The sequence below is a fragment of the Bufo gargarizans genome, chromosome 8 (assembly GCF_014858855.1).
Source record: "Bufo gargarizans isolate SCDJY-AF-19 chromosome 8, ASM1485885v1, whole genome shotgun sequence".
Classification (NCBI taxonomy): Eukaryota; Metazoa; Chordata; class Amphibia; order Anura; family Bufonidae; genus Bufo; species Bufo gargarizans.
Window position 1 is genome coordinate 102555513 of NC_058087.1, and position 26095 is coordinate 102581607.

At 48.6% G+C, this 26095-nt stretch overlaps 1 protein-coding gene across 3 annotated transcripts in view; it reads right to left on the reverse strand.

Moving 5' to 3' along the window:
* Window positions 1-26095, reverse strand: part of INPP1 (inositol polyphosphate-1-phosphatase) — a 149484-nt gene that overhangs the window by 117542 nt on the left and 5847 nt on the right. Inside the window, exon 1 of one of the 3 annotated variants that reach the window (XM_044304080.1) lies at window positions 13444-13462. The exons of the other annotated variants lie outside the window; for them this stretch is intronic. The gene's annotated coding sequence lies outside the window, so the exon portion shown is untranslated. Of the gene's footprint in view, window positions 1-13443; window positions 13463-26095 lie in introns of those variants that run through there. 3 annotated transcript variants of the gene reach the window in all.

Sequence of the window (26095 nt, forward strand, 5' to 3'; positions counted from 1 at the left end):
AGCGCAGGTGCAATGTGTTTTGCACGCGCGTGATAAACTGACTGTGGTACCCAGACCCAACCTTCTTCACAGAAGTTCAAGTTTGGGTTCAAGGTTGTGTAGATTGTATTATTTCCCCTTATAACATGGTTATAAAAGGGAAAATAATAGCATTCTGAATACAGAATGCATAGTACAATAGGGCTGGAGGGGGTTAAAAAAAGAAATACATTTTTTTTTTAACTCGCCTTAATCCACTTGTTCGCGCAGCCGGCATCTCTTCTGTCTTCCTCTTTGAGGAATAGGACTTTTGGTGACGTCACTGTGCTCATCACAACGTCCATCACATGATCTTTTACCATGGTGATAGTTCATGTGACGGACCATGTGATGAGCATAGTGACGTCAAAGGTCCTATTCCTCACAGAACAAGACAGAAGAGATGCTGGCTGCGCGAACAAGTGGATTAAGGCGAGTTAAATTATTTTTTTTTATAGTTTTTTAACCCCTCCAGCCCTATTGTACTATGCATTCTGTATTCAGAATGCTATTATTTTCCCTTATAACCATGTTATAAGGGAAAATAATAAAGATCAGGTCCCCATCCCGATAGTCTCATAGCAACAGTGTGTGAAAAATCGCACCGCCTGCGTTGCGTGAGAAAAACGCACAATATAGAACATGCTGCGATTTTCACGTAACACAAAAGCGATGTGTGAAAAATCACTGCTCATGTGCACAGCCCCATAGAAATGAATGGGTCCGGATTCAGTGCAGGTGCAATACGCTCACCTCATGCATTGCACCCACGCGGAAATCTCGCCCGTGTGAAAGGCCTTAGTCTGGCTGCCTCTCACCGTACGCTGCCGCTGGGACTCTGCCCCTGCCCCCATTATAGTCAATGGGGAAAGGGCGGCAGTCCAAGGGGCACACGTGAACTAGCGGCAGGACGGATTCGACAGGCTGTTCACCCGCCGGACTCCCCTGCAGCTAGTGAGAAATTAGCTTTAGGGTACTTTCACACTAGCGTTTTTTCTTTTCCAGTATTGAGTTCCTTCCTAGGGTCTCAATACCGGGGAAAAACAGATCTGAATAGAGAACATTCTGTTTAGTATGCATCCGTTCAGTCCCTCTTACGTTTTTTGGCCAGAGTAGCATGCTGCATTTTTCTCTCCGGCCAAAAATCCTGAACACTTGCCAGATCTGGCATTAATTTCCATTGAAATGTATGAGTGCTGGAGCCGGCATTAAAATTGCTGCATTGAGGAATCTGTTCTTCCGTTCTGCGCATGCGCAGTCCTTCAATTCTGAAGAAAAAAAAATACCGGATCCAACGGAAAGACGGTATTACAATGCATTTGAGACTGATTCGCATCCGGATCCATCTACAAATGTTTCAGTTTGCCTGCCAGAATCCTCTGACACAAGTGTGAAAGTAGCCTTACAGTGCTATATATTTTACTTTTTTTTTTTTCCTAACCCCCTTTAAGACCTCTCAAAATCAACCGAAGGTACTCAGTGTGCATTCCGTTTCCGTATTTCCGATCCGCAAAAAAGTTGTGCATGTCCTATCATTGTCAGCAAATCACGGTCTGAGGCCCCATTCAAGTCAACAGGTCCGCAAAAAATACAGAATGCACACGGAACACATCCATAGGTCATCCTTATTTTGCAGATCCAAACTAGAATAGAAATAGAAATGCTATGCCCAGCCCATATTGCTCATGTGTTTGGCAATTAAGTTACTGTTTCAGTTTCCGATCTGCAAAAAACCGATCGCATACAGAAACCATACGGATATAGGTTTTGTGGAATAACGGAACAAAAGGACTTAAATCAGAAAAAAACTAAAAAAATAAAAAAATAAATAAAATCAGATACGTAACGGATCAGTGAAACAACAACGGTTGTGTGCATGAGCCCTAAGGGTCCATTTGCACGTCTGTAAAATGGTTCTGCAAATTTGCGAACCAATTCATTCTCTATGGGGACAGAATGGATGCGGAGAGCACACTATGAGCTCTCTGCATCCGCATTTCCAGAGCGTGGCCCCGATTTTCCGGTCCGTGGCTCCCGAAAAAAATAGAACATTTCCTATTCTTGTCCGCAATTGCACTAGGGACGTGTGAATGGACCCTAAGGGCTCGTTCACACGACCGTGCCGGTTTTTTGCAGTCTGCAAATTGCGGATCGGCAAATCATGGATGGCGCCCGTGTGCCAAACAGGAGGCCTATTATAGAAATGCAAAACAGAAAAGAATAGGACAGAACTCAATTTTTTTCTTTGTGGGGCCACGGAACGGAGCAACGGATGCGGACAGCACACAAAATGGTGCCAACTTTCAACATAAGTTAATCCTCCTTGTTTGCCAAGTCTTTTGTGCGGTCCACACAGAGGTCTTGTCCATAACATGGCTGCTCATGGAGGGTCATGTGACCAGGCAAATCACTTCCATGTAATGTCTCCTTCATTCAAATACACTGCACCTGAGTTTAGTGCAGACAGTGTGTTTGAATGGAGGAGACATCACATGGAGGTGATTTGCTTGGTCACATGACCCTTGAGCAGCGGCCATTTAAGGGTACTTACACACTTGCGTCAAAGTTTTCTGGTATCGAGTTCCGTCCTAGGGGCTCAATACCGGGGAAAAAATAAAATAAAAAATGATGATCATTCAGAATGCATTCGGATAAAACTGCGGAGCAATCCATTCAGTATGCATCAGGATATCTTCAGTTCAGTCCTTTTACGGTATTTGGACGGAGAAAAACTTCAGCATGCTGCATTTTTCTCTCCGGCCAAAAATACTGAACACTTGCCGGAATGCCAGATTTTTTTTTTTTTCCATTGGAATGTATTTGTGCCGAATCAGGCATTAAAATTGCTGCATTGACAGATCCGGCATAAAAATTATACCTGATCCGTTTTCCGGATGACAATGGAGAGACTGATCCGGAATTGCAATGCACTTGTGAGACAGATCCGCATCAGAAAAAGGAGATTTTTGTATAACTTACCAGTTAAATCTCTTTCTCGCTCTTCCTTGGGGGACACAGACCTTGGGTATAGCTCAGCTCCCTAGGAGGCGTGACACTAAGTAAAACTGTTAAGCCCCTCCTCCATCAGCTATACCCTCAGCCTGGAGATAGAGGCTACCAGTTGCGTGTCCAAGTAGTGAAAGGAAAACAACCAATAACAGGAACAACCAGCCAGCAACCCAACGGGGTGCCAAACCATAACCCTGTAACCAAACACAGAAGGGCGGGTGCTGTGTCCCCCAAGGAAGAGCGAGAAAGAGATTTAACTGGCAAGTTATACAAAAATCTCCTTTTCTCGCCCATTTTCCTTGGGGGACACAGACCTTGGGACGTTCAAGAGCAGTCCAAGAAGGGAGGGACCACAACCCAAGGCGGAACACCACCAGAGCATCAGGAAACCGCTGCCTGCAAAACCAGGCGGCCCAAAGCAGCATCCGCTGATGCATGCGTATGCACTCTATAGAACTTTGTGAAAGTGTGCAGAGAGGACCAAGTGGCTGCCTTGCACAACTGTTCAGCCGAGGCCCGATGCCTCTGCGCCCAGGAAGCACCGACTGCTCTGGTGGAATGAGCAGTGATGCCGAAAGATGGAGCTCTGCCCTTGGCTCGATAAGCCTCAGACACCGCCAGTTTAATGAAACGGGCAATAGCCACCTTGGAGACCGCCAAACCCTTGCGCGAACCCTCCGGAACCAAAAACAGGGAGTCCGTGCGCCGAAAGGATCCGGTGACCTCCAAGTAAATCCTCAACGCCCTGACCACATCCAGACGGTGCAGTTCCCGTTCTCTGGGGTGGGAAGGAGAGGGACAGAGCGACGGAAGGACGATGTCCTCATTGATGTGAAAGGCGGAAACCACCTTTGGCAGGAAGGTCGGGACAGGCCGAAGCACAACCTTATCCTGGTGGAAGACCAGGAAAGGGTCGGAGCAAGAAAGAGCCGCTAACTCCGACACCCGTCGGAGAGACGTGATGGCCACAAGAAAGATGACCTTGCAGGACAGAAGACGAAGGGAGACTTCCCGTAAAGGCTCGAAGGGGGCGGATTGGAGCGCCGAGAGCACCACATTCAGGTCCCAGGAAGGAACTGGAGGGCGGTACGGCGGAACAAAGTGAGCCACCCCTTGTAAGAAGGTCTTAATGGGCCCTAGAGGGGCCAGGGGACGCTGGAGAAGAATAGACAGCGCCGAAATCTGTCCCTTCAGAGAACTGAGGCCCAGCCCTAGGTCCAGACCCGACTGGAGGAAGGACAGGAGTGTGGGAAGGGAGAATCGGAGAGGAGGGATGCTCCGGGACTCTCAGAACCCCAGATAGGACCTCCAAACCCGATAGTAGATCCTAGAGGATACGGGCTTACGAGCACGGATCATGGTGCGGATTACGTCCGCGGAGAAACCCCGTCGCGTTAAGACGGCGGTCTCAATAGCCACGCCGTCAAACGTAGCGAGCCTAAATGCTCGTGGAAGATCGGTCCCTGAGAGAGAAGGTCTTCCCTGGAGGGCAGTGGCCACGGTGCGTCTGCCAACAGCAACATTAGGTCGGCGTACCAAGACCGGCGGGGCCAATCCGGGGCGATTAAAATCGCGGGAACGCCTTCTGCCGCGATCCTCCGAAGAACCCGTGGCAGGAGGGGAAAAGGAGGAAAGACGTACAGAAGGGAGAATTCGCGCCACGGAAGGACGAGCGCGTCGGCGCCGTAAGCCTTCGGGTCCCGTGCCCTGGCCAGGTATAGGGGGACCTTGTGGTTGAATTTGGAAGCCATGAGGTCCACGTCGGGGCGACCCCAGCGAAGACATAGGGCTTCGAACACCTCTGGGTGCAGGGACCATTCTCCCGGGTCGATGGTGGACCGGCTGAGGAAATCCGCCGCCCAGTTGTCCACCCCCGGAATGTAAATCGCGGATAAGGCTGGCACGTGCGTCTCCGCCCAGAGGAGAATGAGGGTCACCTCTTGCATCACTGCAGCGCTGCGAGTGCCTCCCTGATGGTTTATGTATGCCACAGCCGTGGCATTGTCCGATTGGATCCGAACAGGGTGGCCCTTCAGTAGATGGGTCCAGTGTCTGAGGGACAGAAGAATCGCCCTCAGTTCCAGAATATTGATTGGAAGTCTGGACTCAGATAGAGACCAAACGCCCTGGACGGACCGGGGAGGGAAACCCCCCCCCCCACCCCCGTAAGCTGGCATCGGTGGTAATCACCAGCCAGTTCAGTGGGAGGAAGGACTTCCCCCTTAGAGGGATATGCAACCACCAGCTGAGGGAAGCCCGAGCCAGGGGAGGCAGAAGAAAGGTCCTGTCCAGACTCCCCGGTGATTTGTCCCAGGCCGACAGAATTGCCCTCTGAAAGGTGCGGGATCGGAATTGTGCGAACGGCACCGCTTCGAAACAGGCAACCATCTTTCCCAACAACCGCATGCTGGCTCTGAGGGAAGGGCGGTGATGACGGAGGAGACCGTGAACCGACCCGCGAAGGGCCAGACGCTTGTCCGACGGGAGGCGGACCTCCGCCAACTCTGTATCCAGGAGCATCCCCAGGAAGATCAGCCGTCTGGAGGGGATAAGGGAAGACTTGGGGTGGTTGATAACCCAACCGAACCGCGTCAGGGTCTCCAGGGTGAGTTCCACACTGCCAGATGCCTGAGAAAAGGAGGGTGCCTTGACCAGGATGTCGTCCAAGTACGGGAGAAGAAAAACACTTCTTGAACGTAGAAGGGCCAAGACAGGGGCCAGGACCTTGGTGAACACCCGAGGAGCCGTCGCCAGACCAAAGGGAAGGGCGACGAATTGGAAGTGATCGTCCCCCACCGCGAAGCGCAGGAAGCGGTGATGACACGGAGCAACCGGAACGTGGAGGTATGCATCCTGAATGTCGATCGAAACCATGAAATCCCCTCTTTCCAGGGAGGCCACTGCGGACCTGAGAGACTCCATCCGGAATCTCTGCAGTCGGAGAAAACGGTTCAGGCGTTTTAGGTCCAAGATCGGTCGCACTGAGCCTTCCTTCTTGGGAACCACAAAGAGGTTCAAGTAGAACCCCCTGAACCTTTCCGTCGGAGGCACGGGGGCGACGACACCCTTGTACATTAGAGAGCGAATGGCCGCGAAGAAGGCGGCCGCTCGTACGGGATCGGAAGAAACGGTCTGGCGGAATGGACGCAAATTCGATCTTGTATCCGCAAGATACAATCTCGAGCGCCCATGCGTCTGAGATGTGGGCCCGCCATACGTTCCTGAACAGGAGAAGGCGGCCCCCCACCCGGGTGGGTGGGGGCGCACCTTCAGGCAGAGGGCTGCTGGCCTGTGGGAGCCCGTGCAGGCTGGGACTTGCGCCAGGTAGGTTGCGTCCGAAAAAACGGCTTCTTGCGTCTATCCTGGGCTGGGCCAGAGGAAGAAGAACTGGCCGCGGGTCTAGACCCGGTGGTCTTGCGAAAGGACCGAAACCGGGACGAACCAGCGCGACCACGGGGGGCGCCCTTTGGCCTGGACTGGGGGAGGTGAGTACTCTTCCCACCCGTGGCCTCTGATATAAGTTCGTCCAGACGGGTCCCGAACAGGCGGGAACCCGTAAATGGTAGGCCGGCCAAAGAGCGTTTGGAAGCGGCGACCGCCGCCCAAACCTTCAGCCAGAGTTCCCTCCTGACAGAAACTGCCAGGGCAGAGGAACGGGCAATGAGGGCACCCGCATCAAGGGAGGCCTCACAGACAAATTTTCCGGCCTGAACAATTAGTTGGGCTAAGGAACGGAGGTCCTGAACAGGGACGTCCGACCCCAACTCCCGTTCCAGTTGCAAACCCCATTCAGAGACCGCTTTACCAACCCAGGCGGAGGCAAAGACCGGTCTAAGGGCCGAACCAGAGGCAGTAAATATGGCCTTGGAGAGGGATTCCGTACGACGGTCCTCAACAGACTGGAGGGAAGATCCGTCCTGTACCGGAATAGTAGTGCTTTTGGACAGGCGAGCCACGGGAGGATCAACCTTAGGCGGGGATGTCCACGTGGTCACAGAATCCGCTGGAAAGGGATAGCAAATGTCCAGCTTTTTGGGTGTAATAAAGCGGACGTTAGGCCGGGTCCAAGCCTTGGATACCACAGAAGAAAAATCAGCGTGTATGGGAAAAACCTTGGAGGCCTGTCTGGGGCAGAGAAAGGACACGCCGGCCTGTTCGGAGCTGGGGGGGTCATCGTGTATCTGAAAGGTATCACGGATGCTAGCGATAAGATGCCCCACCGCGGACGCCAATTTGGACGGAAGCTCTGAATCCATGTCCACTTCCGAATCCGCCAGTTCACCCTCAGAAAGCGTATCCCTTTGAGAGGATAGACTTGACTGAGCTCGTACGCATGGCGGAGAGAGCGAAGCATCTGGAGAAGATGTGCGCTCAACCCTTGAACGTTTCTTAGTCCCAGCGGGTGCGACAGGGATTGTGGCAGCCTGCGGGAGAGGCGGTCTATCCATGAGACGGCCCACTACGTGTGTAAGGCTTTCCACTGCCTGAGACAGAGACCTAGCCCAGTCAGGGGGTTCAGAGGCACCGGGGGTCGCAGCGGGAAGCGGGCCCTGCACCGGGGCCTGACATGCAAGGCAATGCGGCTCAGATTGCCCACGCGGAAAAAGTTCCTTACAGGCGGTACAGGCATGGTACCAGGGTTTGGGGGCACCCGTGGGATCTGACATGCTGAAAGGTGGTTGTACTCTAATATAGAGACCACAAAGGGTTATAGCAGCTATGACCAGGAGGGTTAGGAGAGGGTTAACTGTCCTACCAGTGCCACAGAAGAACGTCAGGAGTAGAGATGGAGCAGATCAGCAGCAGCAGAGAGCAGCAACAGCAGTGAGCCAGCAGATAGCGCCCACAGAAGCCGGGCGATGTACACAGGAGTTTAGAGTCCCCCACCGTGTCTCAGCTTCCTGTCAGGAGTGAGGAAGCGCGGGAAATCTCAGCAGAATCGCGGGGAAACAAGCTCCGCCCCCTCCAGTGCTTGCTCCGCCCCCAACATGGGGCGCGTAAGCCACGCCCCCTGCTGCCGAAAATGCTCTCAGGGCCAAGAAGAAGCCAGATGCCAGAAAATAAAGGGCCCGCAGGCCCCTAGAGTGCGGCGATTTGCCCAGGTGGGTGACCTTCTGCCACCAAGTCCCCTGCTCCGCCGAGAAACGAGCTCCGCCGCGATCTGCCCATGTCGGGCATAAGCCCCGCCCCCCCCGATCGGAACGGAGCGGGCGGCGGCGGGAAGGGAGAGAGGGAGAGAGAATGCCGGGCTGAAGAAAGCAGCGTGGGGGGGAACGGCGTGGAGGAAGGCGGCCCCCCTGCTGAGGATAACCTGAGGGGAGCTGGCGCTGCAAATAGGGAAGGGGTATGGGCTGGAATAGCCATCTCACCGAACGACGTCTTCACCCTCAGTTCCTTCCAGCAGGGTCGCCCCTTCAGCCACTGGCACCGCAGTGGCAGGAAGCTGGGAGAGGGGCACCCCCTAGCTGGCGGGATGTAGGGGAGCCATTGCTGCCCAGATCCTCCTATTGCTTCTGTGGGGGAGGCAGCAGTGCAGATAAGTTGGCACTGGCGCAGCTCAACCCCGGGAGAGCAGAGAGGTCCATGCGTCTCTGGTATCCCTAGGAAAAAGTAAATATCAAAAGTAGAAAAATAAAATATCAAGGAGAAAACAGCCCTGCAGTAGCAGGGAGTGTCTTGCCTCCTTGGACACTAAGCTAAAACTGGTAGCCGCTATCTCCAGGCTGAGGGTATAGCTGATGGAGGAGGGGCTTAACAGTTTTACTTAGTGTCACGCCTCCTAGGGAGCTGAGCTATACCCAAGGTCTGTGTCCCCCAAGGAAAATGGGCGAGAAATACATACAGTGGTCTGGTACAAACAGGATTACACAGTACAAGTCAGTTACCAGGTAGATGAATGTTCCTTTGGGTTACGATTAGTCCTTTGCTGTAGTCACATGGAGGGCAGTGATGTTAGCTGGTTGCAGGTCCCTCTAAACACATGGCACGGTGTGACCCTCCTTCAAAGAAAAACATGCCTGCTTGCTGGCACAAGCCTTTTAACCTGTAGCCTGCCCCTCCCCTCTCGGCCTCTGGGAGGGGTCCACCCCCACCCCCCCACCCTCTGCTGGACTGGCAGCAAATGACCCACAAAACCCTTAGGGTGCATAGCTCCAAACCAGAAGGTCACAGGAAGATGGTTCTGGGACCAACGGATCCGCCTGGGTTCTGGCTACCAGTAGAGTCCAAGCATTGTACCGTTATTTAGTGTCTGTGGGGAGATACAGTACGGACCAAAAGTTTGGACACACCTTCTCATTCAAAGCGTTTTCTTTATTTTCATGACTATGAAAATTGTAGATTCACACTGAAGGCATCAAAACTATGAATTAACACATGTGGAATTATATACATAACAAAAAGGTGTGAAACAACTGAAAATATGTCATATTCTAGGTTCTTCAAAGTAGCCACCTTTTGCTTTGATTACTGCTTTGCACAGAGATGCTTAGCACTTGTTGGCCCTTTTGCCTTCACTCTGCGGTCCAGCTCACCCCCAAACCATCTCGATTGGGTTCAGGTCCGGTGACTGTGGAGGCCAGGTCATCTGGCGCAGCACCCCATCACTCTCCTTCATGGTCAAATAGCCGTTACACAGCCTGGAGGTGTGTTTGGGGTCATTGTCCTGTTGAAAAATAAATGATGGTCCAACTAAACGCAAACCGGGTGGAATAGCATGCCGCTGCAAGATGCTGTGGTAGCCATGCTGGTTCAGTATGCCTTCAATTTTGAATAAATCCCCAACAGTGTCACCAGCAAAGCACCCCCACACCATCACACCTCCTCCTCCATGCTTCAAAGTTTTCCCAATTTTTTGGACTGACTCGCCTTCATTTCTTAAAGTAATGATGGCCACTCGTTTTTCTTTACTTAGAATTTATATTATGGCAAGAAAAATGCAGCTAACAGTCTATTCAGTAGGACTATCAGCTGTGTATCCACCAGACTTCTCCACAACGCAACTGATGGTCCCAACCCAATTTATAAAGGCAAGAAATCCCACTTATTAAACCTGACAGGGCACACCTGTGAAGCGAAAACCATTTCAGGTGACTACCTCTTGAAGCTCATTAAGAGAATGCCAAGAGTGTGCAAAGCAGTAATCAAAGCAAAAGGTGGCTACTTTGAAGAACCTAGAATATGACATATTTTCAGTTGTTTCACACCTTTTTGTTATGTATATAATTCCACATGTGTTAATTCATAGTTTTGATGCCTTCAGTGTGAATCTACAATTTTCATAGTCATGAAAATAAAGAAAACTCTTTGAATGAGAAGGTGTGTCCAAACTTTTGGTCTGTACTGTATACACACACACACACTCTAGGTATCGCCACGTCCGTAACAAACAGCTCTATAAAAATATTACATGACCTAACCACTCAGGTGAACACCGTAAAAGGAAAAAAAAAAAAAAAGAAGCCATGTCACATTACATCATAAATATTGCAACAAAAAGGCGTATGCCCCCCAAAAGAGTACCAATAAGACAGTCACCTCATCCTGCAAAAAATAAGACCCTACCTAAGACAATCGGTCAACAAATAAATAAAAAAAAAAAGGCTATTGTGTAAAACTTAAAGGGCTTCTGTCAGCCCACTAAACCGTTTATTTTTTTGGGGGGGTTAATATTAATCCCTACACTGCGAGCTCCCTATACATAAGCTAAATATTCATTTTGGTTCTGTAGATTTTGTTAAAAAGCAAGTTTTATAATATGTAAATTACCTTGCTACCAGCAAGTAGGGCGGCTACTTGCTGGTAGCAGCCGCATCCTCCGCTGCTAATGACGCCCCCTTCGCTGTGTGATTGACAGGGCCAGGGAACGGGATCGTTCTCTGCTGGCCCTGTTTGAATTCAAAATATCGCGCCTGCGCCGTACCTGTCTTTAATCGGCGCAGGCGCACTGAGAGGCGGCCGCTCTATCCTCAATTTGCCTGCGCCGGTGTAGATGTGAAGTCATCAGCGCAGGCGCACCGAGAGGCGGCCACTCTGCGGGCCGCTCCATCCTCAATGCGCCTGCGCCGATGACGTCACATCTACACCCGGCGCAGGCGCATTGAGGATGGAGCGGCCGCCTCTCAGTGCGCCTGACTTCAGACCTAAACTGGTCCTTAAAAAGTGGGTTTGGAAATTTTCCAAAAAAATTTAAGATTTGCTTCCATACTTCTAAGCCTTCTAACGTCCCCCCAAAAATAAAATGTAATTTTCAAAAAGATCCAAACATGAAGTAGACATATGGGGAATGTAAAGTAATTACTATTTTTGAAGTTATTACTATCCATTATAACAGTAGAGAAATAGAAATTTGCAAATTTTTCAAAATTTTGGGTAAATTTGGCATTTAGATAAATAAAAATGTTCTGTTTTGTTTTTTTACTTATTTTTACCACTGTCATGAAGTACAATATTTTTTTTTTGGTCACTTTGCCCCATAAAGTGTAATAATGAATGATTAAAAAGTCATATGTACCCAAAAATGGTACCAATAAAAACGTCAACTCTTCCTGCAAAAAACAAGCCCCTGCACAAGACGATTGGCAGAGAAATAAAAATACGACTGGGCGTATAAGACGACACCCAACTTTTACACTGAAAATATAGAGTTTGGGATATACTCTCCGTATAAGACTACCCCTTTTTCAACACACAGCAGTACATTACTGCATCCCACCACCATCCCTGGGTACCTCTGCCATCCCTGAATCCCACCACCATCCCTGGGTACCACTGCCATCCCTGCATCCCACCACCATCCCTAGGTACTACCGCCATCCCATGGTATCACCACCATCCCATGGTATCACCACCATCCCTGCATCCCACCACCTTCCTTGTCCTCCCTCCCTGCCTCCCAGACCCTAAACATGTGCCACCTATACCCTGAACATGTTTTTGTTATGTTATTCTTTATATTCACATTCACATATGCACATCTGCGCCGCACTTAGATACGCCGCATGGAGATCTCGCACATGCGCAGGAGCGAGATGCGAGCGGCCGTGAGGATCCCGTGTATCCACGCTCGCCGCATGAAATCTCGCACAAGCGTAGGAGCGAGATGAGAGCGGCCGGGAGGATGGCAGTACAAGGAGCATACAAGGTACAGAGCAGGGGGGAGGCATACAAGGTACAGAGCAGGGGGCGGTATACAAGGTACAGCGCAGGGGGGGCATATGCCGTGGGTTACATCGCAGCTCTCAGCTGCTGGGGATACAAGGCAATAGCCCGGGCTCTCTCTGTTGATAATACGTTTCTACTCTAAGGGTGCATGGGGGGGGGGGGCTTAAAATGGGACATGGCATCTAAAAACCAGTCCAGCAAAATCTGCCTTCCGAAAATCATATGACGCTTCTTTTCTTCTGCGCCCTTACATTAAATTTACGACCAAATGTAGGGCGTTTCTGTAAACCACAGAATCGGGGTAATAAATATTTTAAGTTTTGTTTGGCTGTTAAGGGTCCATTCACACGTCCTGTTTTTTTTCATCCTGAAAAACGGTCCGTTTTTTGCGGATCCGTTGTTCCTGAAAATGTTTCCGTATGTCATCCGTTTTTTGCGGATCCGCAAAAAACGGAAACATGTATACATTTCAATAATCAAATAAAGTTGTTTGGATTTCTTTGAAAAAAAAAAAAAATAAAAAAAAAAATAAAATTTGCTATGTGTTTCCAGGAACGGATTCCGCAAAAAACGGAAGACATACGGAATGACATCCGAATGTCTTCCGTTTTTTGCGGAACCATTGACTTTGCATTGTACCAGGATCCGATTTTTCAGGACAAGAATAGGACATGTTTTATATTTAAACGGACATGCGGAACGGAACAACGGAAACGGACAGCACACATTGTGCTGTCCGATTTTTTTCCAGGACCCATTGAAAATGAATGGGTCCAGATCTGGTCCTGATCTGTTCCTGAAAAAACGGAACAGATCAGGAAAGAAAAAACGGACGTGTGAATGGACCCTAACCCTCGATGCGTTAAAGAAAAAAAAAAGAAAAAATTGAAAATCTGCCAAAAAAGTGCAATTTAGAAATGTCATCTCCATTATCCTTTTAATTCTTGTGGAACACCTGAAGAGTTAAAGTTTGGACTCTTTCACACGGGCATCGTGTGTGAGGGCCAGATAGGATGCGAGTGCGTTGCGGGAAAATGCAAAATTTTTCCGCACATGTGCAAAGCGTTTTAATGCATTTTGCATATTTGTGAGGAAGGGGGGGCATGTTTGGTACCCAGACCCGAACGTCTTCACAGAAGTTCGGGTTTGGGTTAGGTGTTATTACATGGTTATTGGGGAAAATAGCATTTCTTTGTACAGAATGCTTAATAGAAAAGGGATGGAGGGGTTAAAAAAAATAAAAATTTTACTTGCCTCATCCACTTATTTGCGTAGCCCGGCTCATCTTTCTTCTTCGAGGACCTGGGAGAAAAAAGGACCATTGGTGACGTCACTGCACTCATCACATGACCCCATTTTGGAAAAAGCACCCCCGTACGAACATTTTAAGGGCTTGAAAGGGCACTTTTGACCAAACAGGTGTATTACAGAAATTAATATGTAGTGGTTGGTGAAAAGTGGATATGAAAGCTCTGTGAACAAAATCAGTTATAAGGTGGTAAAATTACATGGTACATCAAGGATGAAATTATTCCATGGATCAGTGATAGATTCTGAAACAATCCTTGATTCACAGGCCAGGTTTCGCAAAGGTGAATGGTGTCTCTCCTTATCCCCATTTAGGAACACACCCTGCATCTTTTTTGGGTCCTTCCTTTTCTTGCTGTTTGGGGGGGGGTACAACTGTCCTGGTACAACTGTCACAGAAACTTGCGGAACCACTGGGGGCCTCGATTGCTTGGTTAGAAAAAAATGAGGGCCTTTATCACCACCTCTTGAAACTGTAGGAATGTTCTTGATCCGAAAGAACACCACCACCCCCCCCCCCTTGTGTTTATTGTAGTCCAGGATGCAGTCTGGCTTGGGGACAGTGGTCGTGATACTTTGTACAGCGGCAGGGAATCCCTCCCTCCCATGATGCCGCCGCAGAGCCCAATAAAATGAGCGGGCTCTGACGCTGGTCACACCACTGCCACCAATGAATGTGTGGCTAATATTAAAGTAGGGGGAAGGTTTACCACTGCACCATCTCAGTTAGTGTGCTCGGTGAACGGCAGCCGCCTCCTCCCGAGTCTTATTTTCTCCAGTCCCCGGTCATTAGTGCTCTGAAAAGCAGCCGCTGCAGGTACCCGTCCCACACACTGCAAGATTATTAGCCTGCCTCAAAATAAAGGCAGGCAAAAAACATGTATCAGGCAGCCAGCAAGACTTGGGGTTAATGTGACTCATTAACCGCAATGTTGCCAGTAGCCATAATTTGAGAAGATGGGGGTCACCTATTAATCTGAGGTAGATGGTGCTATTACATTAGTACCCCCATGTACCTGACATTAAAAGAAAGTGGCCCCAAGCACCTTATTAATTAATGGGTAACTTTGGGTTAATCATTAATGTGAGGTACACGTGATGAGGTTAATTACTATTAGTGTGAGGCACATGCAGGTCCAAATTGATAAAAACAATGTGCCTCATATTAACAGCAATGATGCCATGCAAGCCATCGGGCTGCCTTCTTACCCATCGGGTCCCTGCCACAGCAGTGTGGGGATCTGATGGGCTCCCCCACCTGCAGCAGACCCCTTCTAGGTCTCAGTCAGCTCTGACGGCAGCATAGAACTGATTAATGTGCCGGCATCTGTGTTTTCACCGATGCCGGCGCTAACGGGAACAGCCGGTCCCCTGCAGCTGATCAGCGGGCCATACTAGTACGGCCCTGGCGGGCAAGTCACGTCCCGCTGCGCCATTCTATTATGGTGCTGGTCGGGAAGGGGTTAAATCACCCCCTTTCCCAATCTTAGATTATAAACCCCCATCATGCCAGTCCTATTCCAAGAACTAAGGAGACAAAAACACTACACCACAAATCCACAACAGAACAAATGCTCATCTCTGTGTGCAAACACACACATATATATATATATATATATATATATATATATATATATATATATATATATATATATATATATATATATATATATATATATTCTAAAATTCTCTTTTTATTTTTTTATTTATCTTTATTTTTATTTCTTATTGTAGGGGAGGGAATTAGGCGGGTGCTGTCATAGGCTCAAGGAAAAACGATTACCGGTAAGTGTAATCCCATATTTCCCCCCTCGCCTATGACAGCACCCATGGATATCTAGGCGAGATCAACCTAGGGTGGGACAACTGCTTGGAGGACTTTACGCCCAAATCCCAAACCCTCCTGTGAAGGAAGCTGCAGCCTATAGTGCTTAAAGAAGGTATGAGCAGAACTCCAAGTAGCTGCTCTGCAAATCTGGTCAATACAAGCGGAAGCTCTTTCTGCCCAGGATGTAGACACTGCTCTTGTTGAGTGTGCTCCAAACCCGGCAGGAGGAGGAACCCCCCTTAGAGGAATATGCCAGATAGATGGCTTGTTTTATATACCTGGCTATGGACTGAGAGGAAGCAGGGGAGCCCTTCTTCTGTCCCCGAAAGGAAACCACCAGCTTAGAGGACAACCTCCAGTCCCGAGTGGCCAAAAGGTATTGGATTAGACACCTTCTAACATCGAGGCAATGAAATTCCCTTTCCTTCTGATTCTTGGGTGAGGAACAGAAGGAAGGTAAAACTATATCCTGAGACCGATGAAAGGATGATGAAACCTTTGGAAGGAAGGCAGGGTCAGGAGATAAAATAACCCTATCTTCTAAGATATTGAGATACGGTTTTTCGATAGAGAGGGCCGAAATCTCACTCACTCTTCTAGCGGAAGTAATGGCTAGCAAGAAAACTAATTTAAAAGGTCAAGATTTTAATAGAGATGTCCTCAATGGGCTCAAAGGGATCTCCGGTTACGGCAGACAGGACTAGGTTCAAATCCCAGGGGGGGAACTCTGGATTTCTGGACGGGAGCGAGTCTAGAAATTGCAACTACAAACCTCTTAATCCAGGGGTGGTCTGCTAACTTATACTCAAAGAGCACTTAAGGCAGAGATATGGACCTTTAAAGTACTGGGCCTCAGTTTTTTATTCCAGCCTTCCTAGAGGAAGCTCAGGACTAGAGGCAACTCCGGGGGTTCCAAGACATTAACTGGCTTGTTTGCAAATCGAAGGAAGGCCCTCCAAACCCTCAAATAGATTTTTGAGGTAACAGGTTTTCTGCTGGATAAAAGGGTGTCATCACCTCCCCGGAAAGACCCTTCATCTCTAGGATCTGCCTCTCAACAGCCAGGCTGTCAAGTGCAGGCTCTCCAACTGTGGATGAAGTAATGGCCCCTGAACTAGTAGCCCCGGGAAGACGGGAAGTACCCAGGGGTCTGCTACCGACATCCTTCTTAGCCAGGAAAACCAGACCCTCCTGGGCCAAAAGGGGGCTATAGTAATTTCTAGGGCCTTCTCCTCCCGAATCTTCTTCAGGACTCTCGAGAGTAGCTTTATAGGAGGGAAGGCGTACAGGAGGCCTACTCTCCATGACTGCGCCAAAGCGTCCACTGCCGTGGGCCGTTCTAGTGGGGATAGAGAGAAGAACCTTTTCACTTTTCTGTTTCCCCTTGTGGCAAAGAGATCCACCACCGGGAGACCCCAGAGAGCCACGATGTTGCTGAAGACCTGTTGATCTAGGGACCATTCCCCCTGCCGAACACAATGCCTGCTCAGAAAGTCTGCCTTCACATTCTCCCTTCCCTTTAAGTGTACCGCCCTGATCGATGGAAGGAAATCCTCTGCTATCTCGAAAATCTCCCTGGTGAGAGACATTAGATCTGGAGATCTCGTCCCCCCTTGACGATTGATATAGGCTACTGCCGTCATGTTGTCGGAGTAGATTAAGACATTTCTGCCTTTTAAAAGGTGGAGGCACTTCTTCAAGGCCATGAGGATCGCCAGGAGTTCCTTGAAGTTGTGAGATCTGGGAACTATCTCCTGATCCCACTGTCCCTGCAGAAGTAGAGATTCTGTGTGAGCTCCCCACCCCCAAGGACTTGCGTCTGTAGTCAGAGAGAGGGGATTCTGCCTTGACCAAGGGACTCCTCTCTGAAGGTTGGAAGGTACTGTCCACCACTCTAAATCTTTTATTGTACGAGTTGAAAGGGAGAAGAGGGAATCCAAGGATAGGGGATCTTTGTCCCAAACTCCCAGGATCTGCAGCTGAAGTGACCTTGAGTGGAAGTGGGCCCATTCCACCCCCGGGATTGCGGCCATCATTAGGCCCAGAACTGACATAGCCTCTCTTAGAGAGGTGGAACGGCGAGTCACAATGTCCTGAACCCTGGAGACTAGCAGAGAAACCTTCTGTGTCGGGAGAAAACACATCTGCTTCTGGGAGTCCAGGAGCAGCCCCAGAAAGGTGCATATCTGGCTTGGTACGAGATTGGATTTCTGGAGATTTAACTCCCAACCCAACTTTACCAGCACCTCCCTGACCCAGGCAATCCCTTCGGATAATTGTCCCGGTGTCTGAGAGAGAAGGAGAAAATCGTCTAGATAGGAAATGACAATCAGATCCTTCTCCCTCAGATGAGCCATCATCTCTGCTACAATCTTCGTGAAAAGCCTGGGTGCCTGAGACAACCCAAACGGCAGGGCCCGAAACTGTACGTGTAGGAGTCTGTCCGGGAACTGAACTGCTACTCTCAGGTACTTCTGGTGACTGGGATGGATTGGGACGTGGTAATAAGCGTCCCTGAGGTCCAGGGTCGCCATGTAGCAAAATTCGGAATTATGGAACTGATAGTCTCCATACGAAACCTCTCGTACACCAGGTATTTGTTGAGCAGCTTCAGATTTATTATGGTTCGGAAGGTGCCATTCGGCTTCTTTACAAGAAAAAGTGTCGAATAATAGCCCCTCTCCCTCCCTTGACCTGGAACTTCCTGCAGGACCCTCTTCTTTAGTAAATCTGCAACTTCCAGACGCAATGCTTCTAGCTTCTCTGGGCTGGAGCGATAGTCCGTCAAAACGAACCTTTCTGGAGGAGTTCTCAGGAAGTTCAGGCAATAGCCCTGTGAAATGATTGAGAGGATCCAGGGGCTGTTTGAGATCTTCCGCCATTGATCTGCGAAGAGGGAGAGACGACCTCCAACCGGGCATCTGGCGTCATTGCAGAGGCTTCTAAGAGGCCTCTCCACCTGAAAAAAGAAACCCTTTGCTCCTTCTGGGCGCATTACCAGACTGCCTGGGAGTTTCTCTTCTCTTAAAGTTAAATCTGGCCAACTGAGAACGAAAGGGCTTCTTAGGAGGCTGCTGATGAATAGAAGGGAAACCCTTTTTTCTGTCAGAGGCCTTTTCCAGCAGATCATCCAACGTGGGCCCGAAGAGAAATTCACCCTGACAGGGAATAGCACACAATTTTGCCTTCGACCCTGCATCTCCCTTCCAGTCTTTTAGCCAAATCGCCCGACGGGCGGAATTTGAAAGAGCTGCGGCTCTTGCTGACAGCTTCAGGGAGTCCACTGAGGCATCCGCTAAGAAGTCAATGGCACTGTACAGAGTTGGGAATGATGAGAGGAGTTGTTCCATGGGTGCTCCTTTCTTCATCTGCTCCTCCATCTCCTCCATCCAGACCTTTAAGGACCTGGCCACAGAAGTGGCGGCTATAGCGGGCCTAAAAGAACCAGCCGTCGCCTCCCAGTTCTCTTTAAATAGACCTCTGGTCTTCTGTCCATAGCATCCTTTAGAGTTCCCGCATCTTCAAACGGGAGGGCTGCTCTCAGAGATTTTTGCTACCGGAGCATCCAACTTTGGGGCTCTATCCCAATCAGCAGAGGCTTTGCCCTCAAAGGGATACTTCCTTTTTAAGGCAGAAGGCACGAAAAATTTTCTGTCCGGCCTGCTCCATTCATTCTTAATAACCAAAGTTATGTTCTCGTGCACATCAAAACATTTCAAACTTCTGGGACCTAGGCCCTCGAACATGAAATCCCTCATAGACTGGGGTTCTGCTTGATCATCAAGCCCCATAGTTGCCCTGACAATCCCGACTAGAGCATTAATGTTCTCTGGGAGGAACAAGGGTCTCCCCGCCAGCTGCTCGTCCTGCGAATGATCCGAGGATGGAAGTTCTCCCTCCTCCTCTAACCCGGATAACAGCTCCTGATCGCTTGAAGCGGGAATAGAGACCGCGGCGGAAGTACTAGGGCGATCTTCAAGCAGATTACTCAAGGATTCTTTAACTGTTTCTCTGACTTCATCCTTGATAATCTTCTTTAGGCTTGATAAGAGAGAGGGGGCCTCATCCTCCAATAATTTGCCTACGCAGGCCTGACATGCAGGTTTGCCCCAACCGGACGGTAGCTTCCTCTTGCAAATAGCACAGCCCTGCTCCTTGGATCTTGACCCCCTTCTCTCTTTAGAAGTCTAAACACATAAAGCAAAGACAACCATCAGGTACTGAGATAAATGGAAAATGCAGGGCATTCGCCCCTCTTACCCCCACCGGTACCGAGGATTCGTTGGTGGTTTCAGTGGGTTCTGCGCGCTGTGTGGGCTCCATTTTCTGCCACTGGCTCTCATCCATGGAGTTCACTGCAGGCCAAAACACCAGCCTGCAGTGAGAGCTGGCTGGTTTTTGAACTTGCCGGGCGCGCGCCGGCACCCTCCCCTTCCGGTCCAAGGCCCGCCTCCTCCCACTGCCAAAAGCCGGAAGCCAAGATCCGGCGCCGACTGATGACGTCAGCGCCGGCCTGACCTACCCGGAAGTATACGCGCAGCGAACGCCAGCCGAACATACGGCACGGCCGCAGAGGTTCGCCAAGCCGGGGACACCGAAGCAGCCCCGACGGGGGAGTGACCGGACGAGAGGGAGTCCAAAGGGGCCAGACTTCAGCAGCGGCTTCCGAGGAAGACTTACGCCGCTCGGGTAGGCCCTCCTCCCACGGGTATCAACCAAGGGGCTCCCGCAGCTCTGCTCTTTAACCACTATGCATCCACCCTGTCCCTTAGGACAGGAAACAGAACTGGCATGATGGGGGTTGTACCTCCCTTTTGAAGAGGCTGTGCTTCCTGTTTCCTGTCCTGAGGAAGGGGGCGGATGCTATCCATGGGTGCTGTCATAGGCGAGGGGGGAAAACCTGATTTAGTTGCCCATAGCAACCAATCAGGTTGTACCTTTAATTTAATCCCCATATTCCCTGTCCCTCCATTCCCCAGCATACAGTAATACACTATATGAGTGTATTATTGTACAGCAGAGGCGGCATGGAGCGCACAGCGTCATAGCAACCAATGACGCCGTGCGCTCCTGCTGTGAACAGGAATCCAGCGCGGCATACAACGGACCGACCGTTCTCGGCCACGGAACACAGCAGTGTGCATTCGGACTTACTGACAGCATCTGCTGAGGTTTTAGTGCTTTTTTTTCTCTCCTTATTCTTTCATTTCTGGGGACTTCAGGAAATTTATTTAATGCAACATGGCAGCTAAAATCCATGTCCGTTTATTCAGGCCTGCAAAAAACAGTTTTTGCACTTTGCCTCTAGAGCTCTGCTGTGCGCCAATACAACAGGCTACAAGCACATATGGGGTGTTTTCAAAAAAAGGGGAGAAAATGGGGAACATATGCTGGGGTGCATTTTCTCCTTTAACCCCTTGTGAAAGTAAAAAATTGGGGTCTGCTAGTAATTTTTCCAAATGTGCGATTTATTTTGAGAGACACCGTTTGACAAAGACATAAATTACACTACCTAGGAGGTTGGACCGCCTTCTCAGGGACAGGAAACAACAGCCAGATCAGCCAATAAAGGGCCCCCTCCCTCTTACCTCTCCACTTATTAACCTAGGACTCAGAATAGGCATGAAACAAAGAGCAATTTAATAAAAAAGGTATAAACAGAGGAAATATCAAACTCGATAGTGTGCCGTGAAGAAAAGGCAACGGCTCATAATATGTAAATATGTAACAAAAGGGCATATCATAATAGAGATTATATATATAATATTTTTTATGCATTTTTTATAAGAGTAATTTATGTATTTTCCCCATGCCTCCACAACGGCACTACCTAGAGGAATAACATAGGAGACATTACTTAGGGTGGGACCACCGCAGATAAGACTCTGCGGCCAAAATACAAGTCTGTATTGGTAGAAACGTCCAGCTTGTAATGCTTAAAATAGGTACAGGGGTTGGACCATGTGGCTGCGCGACAGATATCTTCCAATGAAGCGGAGGCACCCTCAGCCCAGGATGCTGACAATGCTCTGGGTGAATCAGCTTTCAGTGAAGGAGGAGGAGAAATCCCCTCAGTCTCATAGGCCAAAGTAATGCAGGCCTTTATCCATCTGGAGATGGAGGTCTTGCTGGCTGCTTCGCCTCGATGAAGCCCCAGATACTGTATTAGCAACTGGTTTGACTTTCTCAGATTCTTGGTTGCTTCTAAGTATTGTAAAACGCACCGTCTAACATCTAGGTTATGGAACAACTTTTCCTTATCCTATGTTGCCTGGGAACAGAAGGAAGGTAGAGTGACTTCCTGCTGACAGTGGAACCTGGACACTACTTTGGGAAGGAACACAGGAGCATGCTTTAATATAAAATTCTATCTTCTAAAATCGTAAGATAGGGAGGTACAATAGAGAAAGCCTGGATTTCTCCTATTCTTTTTGCCATGGAGATAGCTAATAAGAATACTGTTTTGAGTGTTAATGTTCTCAAGGAGATCTCTGAGGGGTTCAAAAGGTGGATGCATTAGCCTGGAAAGGACCAGATTTAGGTCCCAAGGAGGGACATAAGACCTAAGCCTAGGGTGAATTCTACTTGCCCCTTTAAGGAATCTTTTGACTACATTTAAATCTGAGAGCTTGATATCTAAAAAAAGCGCTTAAAGCCACTACTTGGACTCGTATGGTACTTACAGATAGACCTTTATCAAGTCCTGCTTAAAGGAAGCCCAATATTAGGGTCACCTCTGATTTCTTGGAGGGATCCCACCTGCCGTCCCCAAAACGTAAAAAAAGGACCCCCAGGCTGTTAAGTATATTTTTTTGACGTGACTGGTTTTCTACTCTGTAATAGAGTGGAGATTACCGCCTCTGAGAAACCTTTTTCTCTTAAGATGAGTTTTTCAGTTTCCAAAGCTGGTTGACACTGGGATGTCTTACTGGTCCCTGGAGAAGATGATCTGGTCAGGGTGGCAGCATCCAGTATTCTTCCCCTGCTAGGTTTTTCAGTGTTGGAAACAATGTTCTCCTGGGCCAGAAGGGTGCGATTAGGAGAATCTGCGCTTTCTCTTCCAGGATTTTGGAAATGACCCTCGGTATAAGGCTCCATTCACTCGCCCGCAAAATGGGTCCGCATCCTTTCCGCAATTTTGCGGAAAGGGTGCGGACCCATTCATTCTCTATGGGGACGGAATGTGCTGTCCGCATCCACATTTGCGGATCCGCACTTCCGCATCCGTGCTTCCGTTTCCGCAAAAAAATAGAACATGTCCTATTCTTGTCCGCAATTGCGGACAAGAACAGGCATATTCTATTATGTCGGCAATGTGCGGTCCGCAAAATGCGGAAAGCACATTGCCGCTTTCCGTGTTTTGCGGATCCGTGTCTCCGTGTATCCGCAAAACACATTGCGGACGTGTGAATACAGCCTTAGAGGAAAAGGCGGGAGCGCATAAAGAAGTTCCTAAGGCCAGGGCATCCACTCTTAGGGGCCGGTCGAGAGGATAGGGGAAAAAAAAAAAAAAAAAATAGGTAGACTTTTGGAATGCCCCATCTGGAACAGATTTGAGCAAAGATCTGATGATTCAGGCTCCATTCTCCCGGCTTTAGTCAATCCCTGCTCAGGAAGTCTGCCACTTGATTTTCTTCCCCTTTTACGTGGGCTGCTGATAAAGAGCATAGGTTCTTCTCTGTCCAATCTAGGATCTTCTTCGTGACTAAAGACAGGGAGCGGCTTCTTGTTCCCCCCTGTTTGTTCAGGTAGGCCACTGTGGTAGAATGGTCCAAAATAATTTTTACATTTTTCCGATAGATTTAAGGAGAAAACTTTTTTATGGCTTCCCAGACTGCACTTAGCTCCCTCATTTGATGAAGCTTGTTGTAGCTGTGTTTTCCTACACCCCTCTGTCATTTGCCCATCCATGTGAGCCCCCCCAGCCCTGCTGACTGGCATCGGTAGTGATGACCAATTGGTCTGTCTCCACTCCACCCCCGGGATAAATTTGACTGGTTTGTCCACCAGAATAGGGTCATTTTAAGATATGATGGGATTTTTATCTTCTTGTTTAGAGAGGACTGGTTTTTGTCCCAGTGTTCCAAAAGGAAGGCTTGACGCGTCCTTGAGTGGTGCTGAGCCCACTTCACACACAGAATTGTAGACGTCATGAGACCCAAGATTACCATTATTTCCCTGAAGGAGGCTATCCTTTGTGTTTGGAATTTCTTGATACTAGAAATTAAATTTCTGTTTCTGCTCTGGCAGAAACGAAGTCATAAGGCGAGAGCCCAGAAGAACGCCCAGAAAGATTTTTACTTGTGAGGGGAGAAGACAAGGCTTTTGTTGGTTTATTATCCAACCCAGGTTGGTTAGGGTTGAAAGAATTGTCTGAAAATGACACAGAAGAAGATTTTCTGGACGGGGCTGTGACTAAGAAATAGTCTAGGATATATAGAGAGATCCGGCAGCACTACTGTACCCAAAGAACAATTGGTAAAACCATAAACAATACTTTAGCTGCGGTAGTGATGGTGCAGGCAGATCGGGATCCTGGCTGTTGATCCAACATTAATGAAAATACAAAAAATCTGCAGCACTCGTCAATTGTAGCAAATACAGTGTAGGTTTATTCCATAAAAAACAGCAAGATGATGCGACATTTCGACCGTCCCCGGTCTTTTTCAAGGCTTCAAAAAGACCGGGGACGGTCAAAACGTCGCATCATCTTGCTGTTTTTTATGGAATAAACCTACACCGTATTTGCTACAATTGACGAGTGCTGCAGATTTTTTGTATTTTTTTTAAAGAAATAGTCTAGGTACAGTATAAATGAGATTCCTACTAGATCAGGGATGTCAAACTGGTGGCCCTCCAGCTGTTGCAAAACTACAACTCCCATCATGCCTGGGCATACTACAGCTATCAGGGAATGATGGGAGTTGTAGTTTTGCAACATCTGGAGGGCCATGAGTTTGACATCCATGTACTAGATCAGGGCTGGCCAACCTGTGGCTCTCCAGCTGTTGTAAAACTACAATTCCCACCATGCCCTGCTGTAGGCTGATAGCTGTTGGCAGTCCGGGCATGCTGGGAGTTGTAGTTTTGCAACATCTGGAGAGCCTCAGGTTGGCCATCCCTGTACTAGATGAAGGAATTTTGCTACTTCTGTCATCACCTTTGTGAATAGCCTTGGGGCTGAACTGGGGCCAAATGGCAGAACTTGAAATTGATAGTGGCAGAGTGATCCCTGGAACCAAACCGCTATCCTCAGAAACTTCTGATCTCTCTTCTGGATTGGGATGTGATAGTAGGCATCCGCCATATGTACTGTTATCATATAGGAATTTTTTTGTAGAAGATTGACCACAGATCTTACAGTTTCCATTTAGAATTTTTTGTAAACAACGTATTTGTTTAGAGTTTTTAAATGTATTATTGACCTGAAAGTACAGTTTGGTTTTTTCACGAGAAAAATAGGAGAATAGAACCCCCTCTTCTGTTCCCCTACTGGTACCGGAATGATGGCTCTCTTTTCTAACAGTAGCGATATTTGTTGATCCATCGCTTCCTGATATTTTTCGCTTAGTCTGGAATTTTCCATGTAACGGTCTGGGGGGAGGCGGATGAATTCCAGACCGTAGCCTTCTTTTATCACCTCCAGCACCCAAGGGGAGGCCCGAATATTGACCCAGACAGGGTAAAAATGCATGAGCCTTCCCCCTACTGCTCCTCTGGCGTCATTGGTTAGTGGGCCGGGAAGACTTTTCGGGATTGAATAGGAAGCCTTTCCCTCTAGATGACTGCCAAGACGTTCCGGATTCTTTTTCCTTTTGATCAGGTCTACCACGTCTCTGGGGCCGAAAGGATCTGAAGCTTTCTCTAAAATATCATCATCCAGTGCTGAGCCGAATACTCTATACCCATCGCAAGGTAAGGCACATAGTTTGTTCTTTGATGCCGTATCCCCCGACCAGGTTCTCAACCAAATTGCATTGCGAGAAGCTTTGGATAGGGCAGCTGTCCTGGCTGACAATTTCATCATGTCTGCGGAAGCGTCCGCCATAAAGTCTGCGGCCTGTTTCAACGTAGGGATTGAGGCTAGTATATCTTCTCTCGGAGTTCCGGATTCGATGTGTTCCTCTAACTGACTTAGCCACAAGGATAGGGTTCTGGCTGTGTAGGTTGCTGAGATTCCTGGCCTTAGAACTGCAGTGGAGGATTCCCACTTTTTTAAGCATACTCACATTTTTTGTCCATTGGGTCTTTCAGTAGACCCAAATCCTCAAAGGGCAGTGCTGTTTTCTTCCCGAAATCCTTGCTACTGGTGCATCCACCCTCGGGGTTTTGTCTCATGTAATCGAATCCTCTTCTGAAAAGGGATACTTTCTCTTAAATATTTTTGATGCCGCCTGTCTTTTTTCAGGGTCTCTCAACTCATTAAAACCTTGATTCTCAACACTGCTATGGACTGGAAAAACAATTTTTTTTTTCTTTCTTTATCTTGTACCGATAATGGTTCTTTGGGTTCTTCTAAATTTATTGTGGCACGGATGGTTTTTATTAAAGAATCTGTCTGTTCGATTGAGCAAAGAGGTTTTCTATAGACGTCTTCAGAAACAGACGAGTCTGAGTCGGAAGTGACTTCCCCTTCATCTACGTCCGAGTCTTGTTCAATAACAGAGGCACTTGACGTAGAGGGTCTGGATGGGATAGTAGAGATTTTAGCTTCTACAGCAGCCCCAACTTCCTCTTTAATAATGGTTCTTAGACTTTCAATTAGTGTAG